General features: G+C 42.2%; 1 protein-coding gene across 2 annotated transcripts in view; it reads left to right on the forward strand.

Annotated features, from left to right (window-relative positions):
• The first annotated feature begins 1,876 nt into the window (after positions 1-1,876).
• Positions 1,877-15,155, forward strand: part of MAPK6 (mitogen-activated protein kinase 6) — a 28,769-nt gene continuing 15,490 nt past the window's right edge. Inside the window, exons 1-2 of one of the 2 annotated variants that reach the window (XM_061446981.1) lie at positions 1,877-2,075; positions 12,136-12,273. The gene's annotated coding sequence lies outside the window, so the exon portion shown is untranslated. The remainder of the gene's footprint in view (positions 2,076-12,135; positions 12,274-15,155) is intronic. The other variant, XM_061446982.1, reaches the window with a different exon arrangement.

Below are 15,155 nucleotides of genomic sequence, written 5' to 3' on the forward strand. Positions count from 1 at the left end.
AACCTGCAGTAATCAGACACTTGTTGGGGCCAGAACTGTCACTAGAGGCTGACACAGAAGCTCAAGGGGTTGGTGGATGGCTTCTTCCTCTGCATGTGTCTGGGAACATGAGTCCAGTTGGGAGTGCTAATGGGGTAGACAGCTAATTCCAACCTTGTGTATCCATCTTACACATGAGGCAGCAGTGGTGGTGGAGCTGGTGCCAGGAATTAAAGCCAGTGTGGTAGGCCTGTTCTTCCAGCACTCCCAAAATCCAAGGAGGAAGAGCCTAACCTCTCCTGCACTATTACAGATACAGAGAAGAGGGTATTTTCCTGTAGACCTTGTCATCTACTCTCATGAGCACTCTAGACTGATCCCATTTCTCCAACGTGCCCAGGGGTCTGATATTGCTTTATGTACAAAACTTTGTAGCAAGTTCTGAAGACCAGTTTTTAAATGGTCACTCTGCGGGGACACTGACAACAGATATGGGGAGATCTGATGAGAGATGTTTCTGTAATTTATTAATATTGTGAATCCTGTTACACAGGATGCATCAAATAAAACCTCCGTATCAGTCAGCGGAAAACAGTATCAGCATTAACTCAGGCTGTCTGCAAACCTGATTTCGAAGGATTAGGCTAAAGAAATGAAGAGGGAGAATGTCTTTGCTTGAATACAAAACAAATAGAAAATTTATGATGAAGAATTTGCCTTGGTGTGCTGAGAACCGATGTTATTGCATGAGTTTGGCATCTCTTAACGGTTGTACTTTGTGTGCCTTGTATTTTCATGCTGAGCACTGAACTGAACGCTTCTCTGTGGATGTGTTCTGTTACAAACTGTTAGTTACTTAGCCTCATGGACATTTGTGGAGTTTGTGCCCGTATCTCTAGTTAAATGGATGTTTATTACCTATATGGAATTATATAGCCAACAAGGCAGTGCTCAACCAGGTGTGTCGTAGTAACAGTCTCTGCTAACAAGGAGGAGTTGGGCAGAATTAAAAAGAAAAACCCAGCCCCAAAAAACCAGCATGTGAGAAGTGTGTTTATATTGAATTGTTGGATGAAGTTGTGCAAGCCTACATGCAACCAAGCGCGGTCAGGCTGCCTCTGCTGCCAGGGATGCCACCCACATCTGTCTGGGTTATGCCTGCATCAGCTGTTTCCTCCAGCCCTCCACCTTGTGCTGAGCCTGCTCTTGCTGGATGCTGCTGCTCTACCTCCTGAAGCGCTCCCCCAGGCTCCCCAGGGCTGAGGCTCTGCTCCTCATACCTCCTCCTGCAGGCAGCCACTCCTGCTCCTGCTCAGGTCTCCTAAGCCTACCCATGTCAGGGACCCCGATGGGCCAAGATGATGGAATAAGCCTGGAGGTAAGTGAGCCCTGATTAAAGACATGTTTTTAATCAACATGTCTGTAGATAAATGGCAAAGTACAGCAGCGACTCAGCAATTCTTGGTGAGGAACTGCCAGGCCAGGCTCCCGCAGGCGGCTTTTTGCAGGAAGCATAGAAGCTTGCTGGAAATACACTGAAATCTAAGAAACACCATGTACAGACCTGGAGCACTGGTTGCTGGATTGATTTGTTCATTAGGTAATGGCTGCTTCTGAGAGTAGAAACAGAATTTAACTTGCAGTAGTAGAACTAGGATAATTTCTAGACTTCTTCAGGGACCAGTTTGCCTGCTTTTATTCATGAGGTAATGAAAGCAAGCCTTCCCACTCTAGAGCTCCTAATACTCCTTCTGTGTTCGTGGCCTATTTTTCTGCTTAAGGACAGGGAGGGACCATTGAGTCACACACAATCTTGTGCTCTCCTCCTCCTCTCATTTAAATATTAATATGATGAATTATTACTAGAGTAACAGCTGTGCACTACTCATATCACAGCAACATAACCTTCCCCTCCTCATCAGAGCACAGCTATTCCTGACTCGCCTTTTCTGGTCGACCTTCTCACTTATTCTGGATGACTTTTTCAAAGTTACTTTGTTAGTTCTGGTGTGGTATCATTCAGATAATTGTTTGTTCTGTTCTTTCTGCTTAAATATTAATGATACTGAGGAAGTCAAAAGATAGCTTCAGTAATGGTAAGTTAAATATCTGTGTGTATTCTCCTATGAGGTCTGCTTGTTTAGAGAAAGAAGTACAAAGGATTAAGATCAGTGTTTCCAACTAACCCTTAAAAACACCTCTCTCTTTGAGAATTAACAAAATAATAGTATATTTATATAAATAAAATCACTGTATATTAGTCAGTGCCTGTAGATAATTCAGAGGAATACCTAACATTGTACCTAGAAGTACTAATGCATTGCATTCTCTGCAGATAAAGTATTGTAGGAGATACTGCTAATAAAATCATAAAACAACTCTGTACAGACTGCCGAAAATAAGTATTTGGCATCAAACAGAGAAAGGAGGGAATATGAAGGAAAGATAAACCATCATGAGAGCTCGATACAATTGGAAATACCAATGTAAAGCAGTCCCTGCAGATTTGCAAATGTTAGCAGATGTTAAATTTTGTGGGCAAAGGTCCTCCTCTGCTGAGCACCTTTTGCATGCTTCTTGTGTTTGTGCATGTGTGTGGGTTTTCTCTCCTTGAAAATGTCCCTCCTTGGAGTACTTTCATGCTGCAGAAGGAGCAGCTGGGTTTGTTGGTTTCTGGACCATTTCTGTGGAGGACTTAAAGCCAGCAGGAGCGTGTAGAAATCAGGTTTACTGGATTTGCTCAATTGCTTATATTTAGCACTGGATGAAACTCACTGCTCTTGTTACTTAGGCAGGAAAAAATCTGAAATGCTCTTACAAAGATTTTAAAATTAAATGTCCATATTTTTATTTGAAAATTTTCATTCTATTATTTTGGTTTAACAAATCAGTAAAAAAAAGTCAAACAAAATGCTTTCCATTTGAATAAACTATTGGTTTATTGCTTTGGGTTTGGTTTTTGTTTTTGGTTTTTAAATAGCTCATAAATAAAATGGGAAACTTAAAAAAATAAATCACAATTTATAAGTTATTCCCTTCTTTTCCCACTCCTGAAGAAATCCATAGAAACTTTTTTTCCCGATCAGCCTTACCAGTGACAAGAGAAAGTGATGCAGGAGAATTCTACTGCCTGAGAACTCTTTCCATTCAAAATCAGTGCCTAACACCACACCTGGTTAAGGGCTGGGGAGACATAAAAGTGAAAAGAGAGCACAGAATGTGTTCCTCAGTCACTGACTGCTCTGATGTAATGCTAACAGTACTGCTGTTGCTTCTTGAGTATTTTTTCCACTCTGCTTTTTCTGTACAATTACTTAGTGGAAACAAAGAGCTTGATCCTGTCTGCAGTTCCCACTGTAGTCAGCAAGAGGAAACTCATGGACTGAGACATGCTCAGTACCACCTTTATACATGTATATATGTAGTTTTCTCCCCTTTATGTTCTGCTCCTTCTCAAGTTTGTGGGAGATGGGTTTTTTCCTCAATTTACCATCCACACTGAGGAGTTTTTAGTTCTGGTGCAGGTTACTGTATTGCAAATTACTTGGCAAAAACGCTGCTTTTATAAAAAGCCTTGGTAAACTTGTAGCATATCCCCCAGATTAGATCTCATTTCAAACAGTCCCTTCAGATGATTATCTGCAGTGATTACGACTGAACCTTGTAGCGATCTCGTAACTGTCCCTGTGGACGGAAGAGAAACCTGCTGTCAGAACTACAAATAATTTACGTAACCCAATTTAAAGCTCTAACAAAATGTTCCCTTGGTAAGAGGATTGTTATACTTAACGTGTGAGATGAAAATACTTTCCGAAGGTCAGGAATGCACAGACGATAGATTAGATCTCTCGAAAAGACAAAAAATAGGGTTTTAGCAGAAGTTTTTCCTCTGTCAGACGTTCAACTTGGCATTCTCTGGAGCTTATATAAGCATAGCTTTAGTCCTGCAAGTGCTGTGTTCGCTCTGCAGAGGGAGAGGAGCCTCAGAGCTTCAGGTCTGCACATGGTAAAATGTAACTGAAGGTGCAGTGGGGACTTGGGCTATTTTCTGCCACCACCAGCAGTATAAATAAAAGTCTATTTTAAAGAACAGAAGGGTGGATTTGGGATGTGTTACTAGATTGTGCCTGCTGCAGGTGAGCAAGCACCCCACTGCAGTGGGTGCCCCATGGCTGGCTGCTGAAGGATGGAGGGGTGGGACAGGCTCTGCAGATGGGGGCTCTGAAAAGCACATCTGACCCAGACAAGGCATTGGGGCACTGTCATGCACTCCTGGTGTTCAGTGACCTGGTTGCTTATGCTCAGTCAGAAGTTAATGCTGTCTTCGTGAAACTGTCAGACAGAGCCTTGAAACCTGAATTTGGCACACTGGGAAACAGCTTCTTGAGATCTAGTTTTTCATGGCAGGATCTGGGGGTAGGGCAGGTATTGAAATGCTTTTCACACAGGATTCAGTGAGAATAAAAATAAATTACAGCCTCTGTAACCACCAGAAATTCAGGCTGATGTTGCTGTTGTCCCCATCCCCTGCACACAGTTACGTGCGGTTTCTGTCCATCCCTCCAACCAGCCAAAAACTGACATTACAGAGAAGCTAATGGTGGAGATTATTTAAGTACTTATCTCCTCACCTCCTTCACTGTTGCATTCCCCTGATCTTGGGCCTCTCCATGTAACTGCAGGCCTCCTGGGTGGTAGGAGAGGCTGTGTGACTGTGCATCAGAGTAAGATAATAGAAGAAGCCTTGTCCTGGAGAGTGGGATATTTCCTTACAGGAAGCAGCCCAGCCCTCTGCTTTCCCCTGCTGAGACCCTTTTCCCAAAATACCTTCACAAAGGTGAAAAGAAGCTGGAACAGGGCCCAGCAGCAAGTGTCCCTGTAGGGGTTCCCTGTGCCCTCCTAGAAACCTCTCATCACAGGGAGAACACTGATAGGACCATATCTTTCTCAGAAGCTGTCTGGTCCACCTCCCCCCTAGTGCATTCCTGTGTAGGAAGACCCTTTCACCACCATCTTCCCTGACAGCTAGTGGCTTTCCAGCCCCAGAGATGTCAGGAGAAGGCTGCCCAGAGAGGTGATGCAGCCTATGTTAGCTTTCTGGGTACCTCCTCCTGGGAGTGGAGAGGGTGTGAATGTCCCTATTCCTTTGCCCAGGAAGAGAAGCAATGATGGAGAGGGGCTGTACAAGTGGGAGCAGTACACCTCTTGGTGACTTGGGCAAGGCTGGGAAGTTCTTGTGTGCCTTGGTCTTAGTGCTTGCCTCAGTTTCAATAGACCATGATCTTGCTGATGGCTAATTCTTTGGATGGAAACATTTTTGTGACAACTGTATTTCCAAATCTGAGCTTTACTGGAATGTTTAGCTCAAATACTTTGTTGTTTTATGAGAACTGGCATGAAGGAAAGCATTGATTTTATCCTACCTAAAATCAGGCAAAAAAAAGGCTCTTAAATGGCCCTTGCCTATTCCAGAAAAGGAAAGCACTCTTGAAATCCACACTCAAAGACGCACATTTTATCCTTGTGGAAATTCTCTTGATGTCTATGAACTGGAGACCTCGCGTTTTGCAGGCTGGATAAATGCGGTAGCAGGTAAATCCCCATATTGTCGCTCCTGGGTGTGCTCCTGCCCAGTCCACTTCTGAAAGTTCTCCTGTGACTGCATCCAAGGCTACTGCAGGCTGTGTTGGGTTTGTGCATCTAAATTGAATAGAAGTGGACTGTTCCTCCTGTGCACTGCTTTACCGGCTCCTGTTGGCTCCAGTTAGGAAGATGGAGGTAGCTACCTGATAGAAGCAAGGACAAAATAGGAAATTTTTCAGGAATATGGTGGGAGAAAAAGCTTGTAAAAAAATGAGGGGGGAAAAAAGGAGGAGAAGAAAAAAAAAAGAGAGAAATTGGGAAATGGAAGGAGACTTGGATAAACTAGATGACTAGGAGTGGCAAAGCTGGCATGGAGGGTTTGCAAACACAGCTACTTGGGGTATACAAGCACAGCTACTCAGGGCTTCTGGTGATGGGGAAAATCACAACTGCCTAAACAAAGCCTAGAATAACTTGCAAAGAATGAGAATTCAGAGCTTTGGGGATCTGCACTTATTGCAAGAAGTACCAATCACTTTGAAAAGTGGGTTGGAAAGTTGAACAGTGGAATAAAGTACCAATCCCTTGCAAAATTCAGTCTAATAATGTTTAATGTATCTGCTCTTAAGGGCTACTGCGACCTTGATCTTTGTGGCTCAGTTCAGGAAAGTGGAAATGCTAATACCCTGATGTTCTTGCAGATTGTAGAAATTAATTTAATGGGTATATGCAAAGCCCTTAAACCCTGGTGGTTCTGTCTTTAGACTGGGGCAATATGTGACGAATAAGACATAGGGCAGTACACTGATTTTATTTTGTCTGGTATCCAATTACTGCTAATCAGGTGAGCACTGTTTGTCTTGCGCAATGAATGAAGCAGAGGGCTGAGCACTTGCAAGTGGAAAAAGGAGTATCTGCTCATGCAGTAAAGCTGTATCAGAGCAGATAGAGCTTGTTCTGATTACTGTGATTGTCATGTCACATGGAGTTCCCTTCAAAGGTCAAAGAAACTGACATTAAGGCCCATATTCCCATGTTCTCCTGCTATCTGAAACATCAGGGCAATCAGGAAGATAAATCTTGTTCCTCTGTGTGAAAAGGTTCAAAAGTTTCCATTACTACCCTGCTGTTTCACTTGATTACAGCAGGCACCGCAGGTTCTTGGTTGAAGTTTTCCTACTTGACAACAGCCTGTTCAAGCCTTGCCACTGATTTACTATCGCCTAGCAATGATTACACTTGTATTGTTTACTAACAAATGTCATTGGACCTAGGATGATAAACATCGGGTACAGGGTAGTACTTTGATCTCAAATTGTACATAGTCCTTGAATCTACAAGCAAATGAATTGCCTTAATTATTTAAACAGCAAAATTATCGCAAACCATAATAATCTTACTTTCGTCTGTTCTTCTAGGAAGCATTTAGGCAGTTCATGCAGCTGTGGAAATACCAGCTTGGGTAGTCTGTCAGGAAAAAAAAATAGCTGACATCTTGAAACCTTTGTTGGATTGAGAGGAAACCACCACCTTGGTTTTGATGAATATTGTGCTGTCTTGTGAAGCGTTTGTGAAGCATCTCTGACAGACAGGCTTGAGAGTGTTAAGTCCTCCTTGGAGCTGCCCTTGGAGCAGGATGGTTTGGGCAGCAGCAATGAGACTCCTAGTCCAGCCCCAGCAGGATGGTTCGACTCTGAAAGCGAGGGCTAAGACTCATGTCCTCCTGGATTTCTGGGATATATCTTTTCCAAGGCAGTTTGTAGCCAGGGAGGCTGTCTGTCCTGGAAAAGTTAATTGCAAGGAAAAGCTGAGAGGTTTGTGAGCTGCAGTCTTGCCCCTCTAGGCCACCATTTCAGGACACAGGCTACCAGGAAGGGTTTGCCCACTGTTGTCTAGTGGCTAAAGCCACTGATTTGAGTGACTGGGATCTCTACTGTGCAGCATCACCTTGTCACAAAGTCTCCCACTACTGAACACAAGTGAACGGATTTGGGCACCTAACTTCTGTGATAATGGATACAAGGGAACAGAATGGTCGTTCAGTTGGCTTGTGGTGCTGTGAGCCACTGGATACATCAGATTACAGATAGGAACCACATATAGGGCAATGTCATGGAGCATACATGAACCCTATGATCATGTTGGAGTCTGTTGAATTGCTGCAATCATGAGAACCAAGTATTGCAATTAGAGCTGATCTAAAGGTTGAAACTCCTTTTCTTTGAATCATCTGATTGCTTTTGTTTTGGGAGTGTCCAGTTTAAACAATACAGAGAAATTTGAGATAATGGTTAGCAACTTTTTGTGTTTACTAAAATAGGCTTACCAGGAATTGATTTTATTTTAACTGAGGCTTAAATGGTTCTCCAGGGCTTCATAAACCACAAAGAATGAGGGAGTAACAGCTTTCCCTTGTCATAAAATACAGCTTTATATGTATATGTAATCTCTTTAAGTTTTCTTTGAACAGTTTTCCACTGAATGCGATTGAAAACAATTTAGAGATATGCTGAAGATAAGAAAATGCTGATGCACTGAAAAGCAGAAGGTTTCTCTACCTCTTTATCTTTCTTAATTCCAGCTCACTTGCAAAGTAAATCTCACATTTCAAATAATGGAAAAAACCTTTAGACATAACTATACAGTTTACCTCTACAAGATCACTTTCTGGTTTTAGGACTGCTTCTCTGATTCCTCAGCACCAGGGTAATCTATGGAGTTACTTTTGAGAAGCAGTCTGCAGGGGCCCTTGACAAGAAGAGCGTGTCTCTGCGGAGGCAGCTACACAGCAGTGCAGTAAGAGGCATGTGAGACACATTTTCTCTTAGGTCAAGAAGCAAAAAAGATATACAAGATCTCTTTCTAAGTGCAGAAAAGAATGCAGTCTGTGTTTACAATTTTGGGAGGTTTTATGCTTGTGGTCATTAAGGAGAGCTGGATCTCAGGCACTGGAGCTCTTGTTGAGCTCTACAGGGGCTTTCTTCACATTCACTTATAGCCTTCTCTCTTGCACACATGCAGTGTGTGAACACCTGCTAACAAGTGGATTTGCTTTTATGTCCTGCACTGTATGCATGGACAGATGTATTCCATTTCTGTTTGTACAGCCTTTAGCCGAGAAAGTTTGGGATGGCCCAGTTTCAGCACTGTTGTACCTCTAAGAGACGTAATAAAAATAGAGGTAACAAATCTTATGTTTTTAAAACAACAAAGATTTCATCAGATTTAATGTCTTTAATGAAAAAAAAAATAAGTTCTTTAGACTTACAGAGATGTAGATCATGGGTAAAATCAGTTAGTACAAAAGGTCAAAAAATGTGTGGTGTATTATTTACTCCTGTCACAGGTAGGAAGACTTCTAGGCTTTTCTGTCTGCCATGGGAACATGTAGCTTACAAATGATGGGTAGAAACCATCCACTCTGGAGAGCAGGATATTTCTGAGGTATAGGTCACAAGAAGGGTCAGATATACCATTGTCTGTTAAAGTGAAATCTCAGCAGACGTCTCAGGCTAGCCTCCACAATGCTGGGTCCGTGGGAGAAAGCACTGTGGCTGGTTATGACAATGAATGTGGCTGCTTTGAGGCCAGCTCCTCTAGCCCCACGCAATGCTTAACTGCAGTGTGGGAACATAGAGGATTTAAATGCATCACACGCTGGACTGGATGACTCAAAAGCACATCTGCTGGGGAGGTACACTATCTATTTCTCACTAATACTTGTAGTCTTACATGTATATCACTCTGTTCAGTCAGCAGTGTGAAAGTGTGGTAAGGAGTGGGCTGAGAGGTGCTTATTGCTGTTAGGAAGAGGAGGCAACTTGGTAATGGGCGAGAAGGCCAGAGTCACTGCATTTAAATTAAATCTGTTGAGAATTTTGACATGGACTTAAGAAGGCTGAGAGTTTGCTCCTATTCCAAATAAAGCAGTTATTTGAGGTTAAATTACTGTGCTTTATCTTTATGGAAGCTGATAGAAACAAAATGAGACAGTGAGTTGATGTTCAATTCTGTATTACTATTGTGAATACGAACAGATAGTTCTTGAGATCAGATGAATAGACACAGATTAACTTCTACACAGTTATTATTGGAGCTATTATTGGAGCCCATTTAAAGCAGTTTGAGTTGGAAGGCCTTTGCTGAAGCTGATGGGAAATGCCAAGGTAAGAAGATGATCCCAGTGGCTGGCACCAGTCAGTGTCTGGAGAATCTCCAATGCATGTGTTAGCATTTATAAGTGTGTTAGGAGGGGAAAGCTCCTCCTTGAGAGTAAAAGACAAAGCATGTTTAGACAATTCTGGTCAGTTTTTCCTCTTCAGAGGAACATTCAATTTTCCTGGTTTTCATTGTAGTGTAGTTGCAAGCTTTTTGCTTGAGCTGTAATACGATAGAGAGATCCTGTGTTTCATAAGCCTGATACCCTCTGTAGTAAATGATGCTTCTGTGCTTCTTTTCTTCCCTGTGTAGTAGTCAATGGTGCAAGTCCCTCTTTCCTGAGCACTTCAGACAGTTGGCCTCTGTGGAGTGGCCTGAGATCTTGCATCATTTCCTGTCATCTGTCCAAAGCTATTTATAAAATGTCTCCTGATTCTGGCACACAGGCAAAGCCCAGTTTTCATGAGAAAACAAACAGTTTGGAAATGTACTCCCTCCAAGCAAGTGTCCCAAAACTGTTGAGAAAACCTGAAATGTCCTAGAAAATCTTAATGAAAGCTAAGATATAATGGGGTTGGGGAATATGGGGAATTTAATAATCCCATATCTTTGTAGAAAAATCTTTAGAAGTAGATAGAGCAACATGTGCTGAGAAAATGTTACAAAGCATTAAGGGACAAGAGATGGTTCCAAAGTTTGTTAACAAAATAAAAACTTTGGGGTTTGATGTCTGAAGGTATAACAGAAGTGACTCAAGGCAGCTTCTGTGCTGCTGAGTTTTTGACATATAATTTGATGGTAGATGTTCTATAAAAAGTTTCTACTTTTTGGTATTTCTTAGGTTTTCCATCTCTTTAGCTTCAGGAGACTCACTGGGGTAGGAGCCTGACAGGGACAGTAAGAGGCATTAAGTGAAGCAGTGCACTCCCCAGTGAATCTGCTGTTTATGATAAGTGCTATTTTGGGAATCCTGAAAAAGCATGTTGGCCATAGACAAAACGCACCCTGAGCAACAGCGCTCACATCGGCTTCCCACTGGCCTGCCCTGACCCTGCTGTCACCGTGCTTCTTGTCTCTTGATCTTTAGCCATCCAATATGCTGCTTGCTTGTGAAACTGTTGTATCCATGAGCTTTGGCATGTTGGAGACCACTGTGTGCGGGGTAAAGTGAATGGAGGATGACCTTTGCCTGAGCAGTCACAAAGATGAGATTTCCTAATGTGTCTCCCAGTCCAGCCTGTTTCATCCTGTTTTCACAAACTGCTATAAGATGTACCAGAGTCCTGCAGGTGCCTAGGCATGATTGGAGTCCATGTTCCACTCATGAAGGCCTCTACAGGGTACAAATCTAAGTAGCAGAAGAGGTCGGACACTCTTCCACTATAACCAATTAGTATTGCTTTTCCAACCCTAAGTTTCTCATGGCAGCAACGGATCATCCTCTTGATGGCTGACAAAGATTCACTTCTAGCCATGCCGCTCATATGTAGGTTATTGTAAAATAATATTTGAAAGTGTTTGAAATGCCTTAACTCACTGCACCTCCTTTCTCCCCTTGTAAGATCGTAGATAACATTTGTTGCTATTTGAAACGTAGAAGTTTTGTAGCCTCAGGTTGTTAAAGCAATGAATTATCTGATGCCTATGTATTCGTATTTAGTTTTGCCCCCCGTAAATGTATTTCAAGAGGATCCTGGTGTTGGTGAAAATGTTAGTGAATGCTAGTTTAATTATTTTTTCCTCTGTAAATGACAAGCTCTGCAGCACCAGCTGTATTTACAGTTGCACAGCAGAGGTTTTATCTCTGCAATGCAATAGAAGTCAAAATGATGCATGTAGGAGGGTTTACCGTTCTGTAGGAATGAACAAGAACAGTTCTACATAGCAATATGTATAGTTCTGCCATTAAATGCAACAGTTTTACAAAACCATATAATTGTTCTACATAAATCCATCATTGGGCCCTTGTAACTTCTGTTCAAGAGGTGACATATGTTCCAGTAGGGATCCAAAATCAAATGCACTTTTTGCTGAGAGCACCCAACCCTGCTTCCAGGGCATCTCTCCACATTGGAGTACTCACGGTATTACAGATACTTAAATAATACCTGTACAGTAATATGCTGCCTTACAACTCTAGCAGCACTGCAGCCAATGCAATAACTAGCACAAAGGTGCCTTAGACAATTGCTCTGGTGCCACTTCAGTGGGCAGATGTGTTCTAAGTACTTCATTTTGTCTGTTGGAGGTGGGGATGAGAGCAGTGTCTTCCTGCAGATCTGAACAGGGCATAACTGTTGCACACAAAATTCTGTTGTGCTGGGAAAAAACATTTGGTGCTTCTTGTTTCCAACTCATCCTATGCTTTGCCTTGTCACAACAACCCTTTTCCTCTTTCTGTGGAATGTTTTTCAGCTGTAGATTTATCCACTGACTGGATCTACAGCCTGGTTCCAGCACACCTCCTGTGTCCCACACTGGGAAGTTAGAAGCAACTCAGGTCACTTGGAGAACCCAAGTGTGAAAACGTTGGTACTAGTCATGCTTTAAAAGGTGATTAAACCTAACACATACTGCCTTAATTGCCTACCCTGGTAATCTTTTTCTATGTGTTTGCTATTCTGTGCATGAAATACTGACAGATACCTGTGTACAAGGTTAACTAATGAGGAATTAATGAAAAGCTGAGAAATCTGGGAGAGCTCCAGCCCTTCAAGTGAATTTCACAAAGAGGGCTGATGCTTTCAGTGATGACCCACCTACAAGGCAAGTTTTCTAAGCTTTTCTCTTCTCCCAGTATTGCTATGGCTTTGCAAACTACTGCTCTAGGCAGTTGCTATGTCTTCTGTGCAAAATGTTGGCTAAGACATAGAAAATGTAGGCAATGGAATTGTCTGACTTAATGAAGATGTGTGATATTAAGTGGGGAGCCTGCATGCAGCTAGCTGTACCAAGTGTCCTAGTTTGCTGATGATCTACCAAGGGGGGAAGAATGACTTGTTCTGGTTTAAGCGTTTAATGACTTTTTTCCTGCAGATTCACAGAATTTCCAAAGTATGTCACAGAATCCATTTATTTCTCACCTCAAAGTTGAATATCTTCTATTACTTTCTTTTTCCACCTTCATTTGCCCTTCCTACTTTGCTGCTTTTGGTTTGAACTGCTCTCTGTTAATGGTCTGTTCTTTTCCAGTCTTCCTATTGTTTCACACAGGGATGAAGATCTGAGGGTTTGCCTTTTCCTTTCTTCTAAGTCCCCTAACATCGTCCTAGCTTCTTTCCTGATCAGAATGTAGACGATACAAATCTTGCTCGAACAAAGCTAGTTCCACCAAGGGAGTGCAAATGAGGTGATAGCATGCTGTCTGTGTCCAGGTAGCTTTGGCTACCATCAAGCAGACTTCAACTAAAAAAACAAACCCAAAATTTTTTAGATGTCAAAATTTATAAGATGTCAGCTTCTGTGCGGTTACCTGCTAATAATGCTGGCATGAAGTATGCTTTAAGATTTATTGGGAAAGCTTTAATGTCTACAAACCCAGAGAGCATTTGTTAGGAGAATGTGCTTGAGTTTCAAAAAGAACAAATAAAACCCCCCTATGTCCAGTATGGAAGGTTATAGTCCTATAGTCCAGGAATTGGAGGTGCACAAGAAGTGAAGTTGGGCTGTCAGTGAAACTCCAATTTATCTGTTTGTGGTGAACATCAGCACTATGCAACTGTAAGCTGGAAGAGCAAGTGCTTTGTAAAGGCTCTGCCTAACACAGTTAAGGTAGCAGTTAGAGACTCAACCAATCTATTCAGACTCTTGGGCGTTGTGCCAGGAGAACCAAATTGTACTTCAGGGCCCATATCACCCTGTAGAACACAGGTAAGCATGCGCAGGCCAGGGAGGCAGCAGAAATTGAGTGTTACTTGAACCTCTGCCCATCCCCTTTAATAAGTTGCATTTTCTGTCTAAAATCATCCCTATACCCATGCAAAAAAAATCCTAGACTTTGATAAGAAGCATGGTCAGTCCTTAAAAATGTGTCCTAGGATACATCTCCCTTCCTCTGGGAGGACATGTAAGTCAAGCAGGAGTGGTCCAGCAGGCATCCCGGGTACTTTCTGCTGCCAGTCTTCCCCTTTGTGTCTTAGCAAATTCAGCTGCTCAGGGGACTGATCCTGCAGGACAGTCCAAGAACCAGGTGTCACCTTAGATAGCTTCATCTTCACTGGAGGTGGAGGCTGCTGGATGTGAGCTATGCACTTAAGTTGAGCCTTTTCTGAAAATACCTGGAATCATGAGAGAGAACTGCATAATGCCAGAAAACAAAGAGTTCCCGCAGAAAAGCCCAGCAAAGCAGTGAAACTGAGAAAAAAAAAAAGCCTGGAGCTGCCAAGTCACCTTGGGCAACCTTTTCAAACAGCCTCCAAATCTTTCTTCCCTTGCCAATCATAATGGGTGTGGACACTTAAAAATACTTCATTATCTTTTAAGACACAAGTAACACACAAGACTGAAATATTACATTGGAATTTACTGTTTGATCTTTTTCAACTTTAATACAATAAATGAATCACTGTTTCACTTCTAATTATTTTTTAACTGCTGGGCTTTATGACCTTCGAAGTCCAGCTCTTTTCTTACTCTGCACTTTATTGAGCTAGTATCTGCAAATGCTTTAGAATGGGTTGGTATCACATAGCATATCATCTGTGTGCTATGTAATGGCATTTTTGGGGAATGCGGAAACAATCTGATGCAATAATTTATAGCCTAATCAATAGGATATTAAAAATCTGATAACAGATTAGCAATTTGTTGGATTAGATAGCTATATGTTGCCATGTGATACACAATTAAATTCTGAGCAACTCTGACAGGCATTGTAATTCTACAGTGAGGCTGAAGACAAGTAACATTGCTGCATCCCCTTTTTGCATGATTTTCCTCTAAATCCGAAGGATCTCATTCACTGGATCCTATCACAGACTCTTAGAATTGCAGAAAATAACTGGGGGGTGGGAAGAAAAGAAAGTAGATCTTGATTTATTGATTAGGAAGTCACCCAAATGGTGGTACTTCTGGACTATGTGAGATTTATGAGTGAGTGTGTGCTACCCAGACAAGAAAGTGTGCCACTTCCTCCAAGGCTCCTCCATGTTTCCTAAACAGTGTGGGCTGCTGCAGGGCAAACTCCATGTATGTGCAACTTCTCCACCTGACTGAAATGGCAGTGTGGGAACTGGCAAATAGTTCCAATGGATGCATATGATGATGGGCTCTCTAGGTGCTGTTGCAAAGTTATATAGAAATTTTTTCTTACTGCAGTACCCTAGGATCAGCTCTTTTGCCTCTCATAATGAAAATACTTCGTATGGGTGGAAGGATTCTTTAATTAACTAAATAGCTCTGGGTTTAGACAAACAACCACTGCTGCTCCTGCCTTT

This window comes from Pezoporus flaviventris, unplaced genomic scaffold (genome assembly GCF_033815535.1).
Source record: "Pezoporus flaviventris isolate CSIRO_AGI_PZ_B2104156 unplaced genomic scaffold, CSIRO_AGI_Pfla_v1 ptg000006l, whole genome shotgun sequence".
Taxonomy (NCBI): Eukaryota; Metazoa; Chordata; class Aves; order Psittaciformes; family Psittacidae; genus Pezoporus; species Pezoporus flaviventris.